The sequence below is a fragment of the Schistocerca cancellata genome, chromosome 5 (assembly GCF_023864275.1).
Source record: "Schistocerca cancellata isolate TAMUIC-IGC-003103 chromosome 5, iqSchCanc2.1, whole genome shotgun sequence".
In the NCBI taxonomy this organism is placed as follows: Eukaryota; Metazoa; Arthropoda; class Insecta; order Orthoptera; family Acrididae; genus Schistocerca; species Schistocerca cancellata.
This window is the reverse complement of record NC_064630.1, coordinates 770238604-770245247: the sequence shown is the minus strand read 5'-3', so window position 1 is coordinate 770245247 and position 6644 is coordinate 770238604.

The following is a 6644-nucleotide window of genomic DNA, read 5'->3' as shown; positions in this document are numbered from 1 at the left end:
ATGTTACTATCATCCCTTAGGGAAACTGAAAGACTCTCTTCGTGAAACAAGTTTTGAAGATGATGACTCCCTTGTGCACGCTGCCAAATAGTGGTTCCAACAGGTTGGTCCAGTATTTTACCTTGCGGGTATACAGGCGCTGGTTCCAAGATGGCGTAAGGCGATTGAGAGGGATGGAAATTATGTGGAGAAATGAAAATATTGTTCCTAAAGGATGTATCTACACACTGTAAGACTTTCAAACATGTAGAATAAAAGATGGATTTTTAAGAAAAGAGAGAGCATTTCTTTTGGAGTGACCCTCATAAATAAAAATTTAGTTTATAGAGGAAATGGAAAATGCCTTTCCGAGACTGATGTCTGAAATACTCCTCTACGATACTGAAAAGGGGGAGGTTGAGTCAATAATTAAATCACTAAAGACTCATTGATATGCTGGAGTGCCTAGCAGTATATTAAAGTACTAAGCTGCAAATATTAGCCCTGTACTTAGCCATATTTGTAATTTTTCCTTTAGTAATGGTCAGTTTCTTGAACGATTACTCAGTAGTAAATCCGCTTTATAAAAAGAGAGAAAGGGATAATGTAGACAATTTTAGACCTATTTCTGTACCATTAGTGTTTGCTAAAGTTATTGAAAAGGCTTTGTATGTAAGGATAATTGATCATTTTATATCGCATAATTTTCTATCAAATGTACAGTTCGGCTTTAGCCGTATAACAACTGAAAATGCTATATTATCTTTTGTCTGTGAGGTACTGGATAGGTTAAACAAAAGACTTGGAACGCTAGGCAATTTTTTTATTCATGTAACTAAGGCGGTTGTGTTGATCACAAAATATTGCTCTAGAAGTTTGACTATTATGGAATGCGGGGAGTAGCTCACAATTGGTTCAGCTCTTACTTTAACAACAGACATCAAAAAGCTATTATTGACAGTGTTGAGAATAGCTGTGATGTGGGGTCTGAGTTGCGTACGGTCAAATGGGGATGCCCCAATGATCAGTGTTAGGGTTACTCCTAAGTATTCCTTATTTATATAAATAATATGCCCTCTAGTATTATGGGTAACTCTAAAATATTTCTGTCTGCTGATGACACTGGCTTGGTAGCAAAGGATGTTGTGTGCAACATTGGCACTTTGGTTTCCGGCTGTTCAGTTGGATATGGCATTTCCTTGGCCGTAGTGTGATGTGTCCGGTCTCGTGCTGGTCCAGCCGTAGCGCTTTCTTCGTCGTTGCCATGTTTGGTAGATGGCTTGCTTGCGCCTTCTCTTGGTCAATGACTTCCTTCTTCGTCAACTGCAAAGTCAAGTGTTTCACATTGCGAACCTGGCAGATTGTAAGTGGGTAATCTCTCACTACAAAAAGGCAGCAATTTAAGGAGATGGGAGCTGAATAAATTGAAAGAACCTGAGGTTGGAGATTGTTTCAGAGGGAGCATTAGGGAACGATTGACAAGAATGGGGAAAGCAATGCAGTAGAAGAAGAGTGGGTAGCTTTGAGGGATGAAATAGTGAAGGCAGCAGAGGATCAAGTAGCTAAAAAAACGAGTGCTAGTAGACATACTTAGATAACAATTGAATTTAATCGACGAAAGGAGTAAATAGAAAAACGCAATAAATGAAGCAGGTGAAAGGGAGCACAAACGCCTAAAAAAAGGGGTAAGATTGATACTGCGTACAGAGTAGAAATTTTTTAACTGTGGTGCTACAGAAGAATGCTGAAGATTAGATGGATAGATCACGTAACTGATTAGGAGGTACTGAATAGAACTGTGGAGAAGAAAAATTTGTTATGCAACCTGATTAAAAGAAGCGGTCGGTTGGTAGGACACATTCTAAGCCATCAAGCCATCACTAATTTGGTACTGGAGGGAAGTGTGGAGGGTAAAAACTGTAAAGAGAGACCAAGGCCTGAATACAGTAAGCAGATTCAGAGGCATGTGGGTTGCAGTAGTTACTCGGAGATGAAGAGGCTTGGATAGGATACAGTAGCATTGAGAGCTGCATCAAACCAGTCTCTGGATTGGACCACAACAACAACAATCTCTCACACCATGCTTTGTAGTTGCTTCTGCTTTTACTTGTGGCACTGTTCAATGTGTGACTTAGAAAGTGTCTTTTAAGCTGATATGAGGTCCGAGCCTCGATATAATGTATATTAACCTCATTTTTTTTTTAAAAAAAAGGAAAGAAAAAAATTGCAGCTGAATGCCTTGGGAGTGTTATTTAAGCTGCCTGGTGAGCTAGTGTTAGCTTGATACTGATACGAAAGGAGCTCTTTCTATGATACTGAGACTAAACTATGTGAACCATTTTCCTTTTCTTTCTAAAATAAAAACTTTAGTGTGTTTTAGTTGTTTTCCTTCGAGCGGCGGTTAGAGTCGTTGCGTACTGGAGCACGATCCGATTGCGGCGTCAGACGCCTTGGGCATGTTTGTGTTTGTACCCGCCCACGTACTCAGTGAAGGAAAGCAGGCTAAAAACTGTAAGCAATTTTAGTATTGAAAGCAGCACGCCTCTATGTGCCTTTGGATGTTAAATGCCGCTCATTTCAATTTCGATGTTTGATAAGCAAGCCCTCACAGGATACATAATTATCTATTATATGAAATCGCTCTCACTGACTCATTATGTTGCTAAAGCAACAGATTTTAAAAGTGCACTACTGTTTGTTATCCAGAGGCTTGGTAAAGGTTAAACTTCAGTTGTATTTTTGCAATCATGGTCGCCGTTCAGTGCTACTAGCCAGTTTTTGTCCAGCACCTTGACATTTGGCCACAGGAAGCATATGCATTAGAAGGGTCACCCATCTTTTCAGATGGATTGGGCTGCATACATTCTGCAAATTACTGCTTTTAGGCTGCCCTGTTCTCGCGACTAAAGAAGATGTTAACTGTTTTTCTAATTTTAAGACTCTTGTAATTTGATGACTGTTTCTGTGCTTCTTTAATTTGTTTGAATCTTGCTTTTGTCCATCGATTAATATTTGATTCTTTAATTCTGTCAAATTATTTTATTACGGCTTTACCCTGGGCGTAATTATTGTTTATGTACTTTCAAGTTGAAACTTCCTGGCAGATTAAAACTGTGTGCCGGACCGAAACTCGAACTCGGGACCTTTGCCTTTCGCGGGTAAGTGCTCTACCATCTGAGCTATCCAAGCACGACTCACGCCCCGTCCTCACAGCTTTACTTCTGCCAGTACCTCGTCTTCTACCTTTCAAACTTCACAGAAGCTCTCCTGCGAACCTAGCAAAACTAACACTTCTGGAACAAAGGATATTGTGGAGGCATGGCTTACCCACAGCCTAGGGCATGCTTCCAGAATGAGATTTTCACTCTGCAGCGGAGTGTACGCTTAAACGAAACTTCTGGCAGATTAAAACTGTTGTGTCGGCAGATTAGCCAACACAACGCACTAATTTAGAGAGGAGGCCGAAATGCACGCGTCAACTCACGCCGGCTTGCGTTAAGTCTGAAACAGGATACGTAATGAATGCTATAAAGAAAAGTACGTAGCTGCTGGAATACTTAACTTTAATCCATCATTTGTATACAGCATTCTTGATGATACAAGTGAGACTCTCTCTAGAAATGGTTAATGGCGCCTTGCTAGGTCGTAGCCATGGACTTAGCTGAAGGCTATTCTAACTATCTCTCGGCTAATGAGAGAAAGACTTCGTCAGTGTAGTCGCTAGCAAAGTCGTCCGTACAACTGGGGCGAGTGCTCGTGCGTCTCTCTAGACCTGCCGTGTGGTGGCGCTCGGTCTGCAATTACGGACAGTGGCGACACGCGGGTCCGACATGTACTAATGGACCGCGGCCGATTTAAAGCTACCACCTGGCAAGTGTGGTGTCTGGCGGTGACACCACTAAAACTGTGTGCCGGACCGAGATACGAAATCGCGACCTTTGCCTTTCGCGGGCAAGTACTCTACCATCTCAGGTACCCAAGCACGATTCACACCCCGTCCTTACAGCTTTACTTCTGCCAGTACCTTGTTAGTGCACACTCCGCTGCAGAGTGAAAATCTGATTCTGGAATCATCCCCTAGGCTGTAGCTAAGCCATGCCTCCGCAATATCGTTTCTTCCAGAAGTGGTAGTTCTGCTAGGTTCGTAGGAGAGCTTCTGTGAAGTTTGGAAGGTAGGAGACGAGGTACTGGCAGAAATAAAGCTGTGAGGACGGGGCGTGAGTTGTGCTTGGGTAGCTCAAATGGTAGAGCACTTACCCGTAAAAGGCAAAGGTCCCGAGTTCGAGTCTCGGTCCGGCACACAGTTTTAATCTGCCAGGAAGTTTCATATCAATTCACACTCCGCTGCAGAGTGAAAATCTCATACTTTGAAGTTGTTGTAAATTTGACATCTATTGTTCACTTGGACAGTTAAAAGGTTTCTTATGTATTTTAAACTGCTAAAATTTGAGTTACCACGCTGTTTTGTTGGACCGTAAGATAAAAGGAAAATTATTGACTTTGTTTAAGTCCGAAATTGTTATTGTCAGATTGTTTAAATTCTGAGTGTGAAGTTCATGAAATGAAATCATCGTATGGCATTGCTGGCCGTGAGGCACCATCCGGGGAAGTTCGGCCGCCAAGTGCGAGTCGTGTTGCAGTAGATGTCACATAGGGGGACTCGCGTGCCGGTGATGAAGAGGAAATGATGATGAGGAAAACACAACACCCAGTCCATGAGCGGAGAATCGAACCCAGGCCAGCTGGATGGGAGGCAAGCACGGTACCATTCAACCGAGCAGGTGGACTATGAAGTACAGGTGTCGTTCCTTTTAATACAGGGTGTACATAAAGTCTGGGAACACTTTCAATTATTTATTGCACAAGAACTAAACACTGTACAGATGTCATACATATACTTTTTTTTTTTACAAACATTCGATATGCGAACCATGAGTGATCCGGCAGACGTCAATACGGTAATCGAATTCTTGCCATACCCGTCCCAGCATGGCATCGTCGACTGTGGCAGTCGCTTCCCGTAGTCTCTCCCGGAGCTGTGCTGCATCACGTGGTAGAGGCGGTACATACACCAGATCTTTAATGTGTCCCCACATTGGCTGACTATAGTTTGCGTAATTTGGCTCCGTTTTAGGAAAAGTTAGTTTTTCGCGCATCCCTGTGTTTATGACGTCATTTCTCGTGAGCTATGTGCCGTACAATGACAGTATGTTGCAGGTACATTCACTTGTCTATGTGGATACTGCCCATAAAATTCGTAGCACATAGAGTTAGTGGTAAAAAGTAAGTACTGAATTAAAACGTCGCTCCTGATGCTGATGCTTTAATGCATGAACAGAGAAAATGCAGTAAGCGTTAAAACTTTTCAGTTTCATTATTTTTTGGGGAAAGTGAGCATGGAAATTTTTCGAAAGGATTTAAAATTACGTATAAAGTTTGTTCGAAGTCGGGAAGTGCTCTCATGTACAAATACTGGATGATTTCAGGTTGTGTAATTTCCTCGATGCGAGTTGCGCTACATCAAGACGTAATTACAGTTTCTAGCTTTAACACTTGTCTAATTGTGTTACATCTTTAACGTAAGATTATACCTCTTCACGAACAGAACTCACAGATTCTGAATTGTTTTCACCTTAAAGTGTGGAAGGAGTGCGTTCTCGTAACACTAACCTTTCATTTCGTATGTAACACCATTCTAGATGAGCGTGATATCGACTTCCACGTTAATGTCGATACCCGCACGAATGTGCACTACTCTGTAGCGAGGTCAAGTCATAGCGTCTTTGCACGCCCCGTTCAGGCGAATTTTAGAATCCATCAATGAGAAACGAGTCACGGTTTTCGTCATGGAGGTAAGAATAGAGGGAGACGCCGTGAGGTCACAGCTGTGAAGCTGTGTGTAGCCGAGGGTAGCCATCTCAACCCGACCAAAACATTGCTGCTGTAAGCTTGTGTGCATAGGCTTGTCGCTCGCTTTTGGAAGGATTTTGCGCTATTATGGTGACTTGTGTGGTGTTCGGATGTACGAATCGTTCTGATTGTGATGCGAAGTCGAAGGGAATAACATTTCATGTGAAAGTTGTCTCGTTAAGTGTGATTTTACAACTTCATTGTGAATGAACGTGTGCTACATCGGTACTTGTACTGTAGCGTGTTTTTCTCCTGTATGATTTTAGATTTCCTAAAAATGAAAGTCGGAAAGCTCTGTGGGAGAATGCCGTGAGGAGGAAGAATTGGCGTGCGTCTAAATGGAGCACTATATGTTCTCAGCATTTCCGAGAAGAGGACATAGACCGAACTTCCCTTTCAACAGTAAGGCTCCGTGAAAATGCTGTACCATCAGTTTTCCCTACACACCCAAAACATTTGCAAAAGGTATGTTAATTCAAAGAATTAAATTCTTAGTTTTCAAGTTCACGTTTCAGTATAATACGTACGTATCGTCGATAATCGAAGTGTTGAGTAACTCACTTTTCTTCATCATGTACCAAATTAAAAGCTAACACTACATTAACTGGCGTAAAGTATAGGCCTAAACAGGACACTGTGTAGATTTGCCATTCATTGTACCGTATTTCAGTAAATCTTGGTGGTAATGAACAGTGTTTCCCAGTAGTGTAACGTAACTGAAATGTCCCAGTACGTATTACAAGCAAGATGTATTT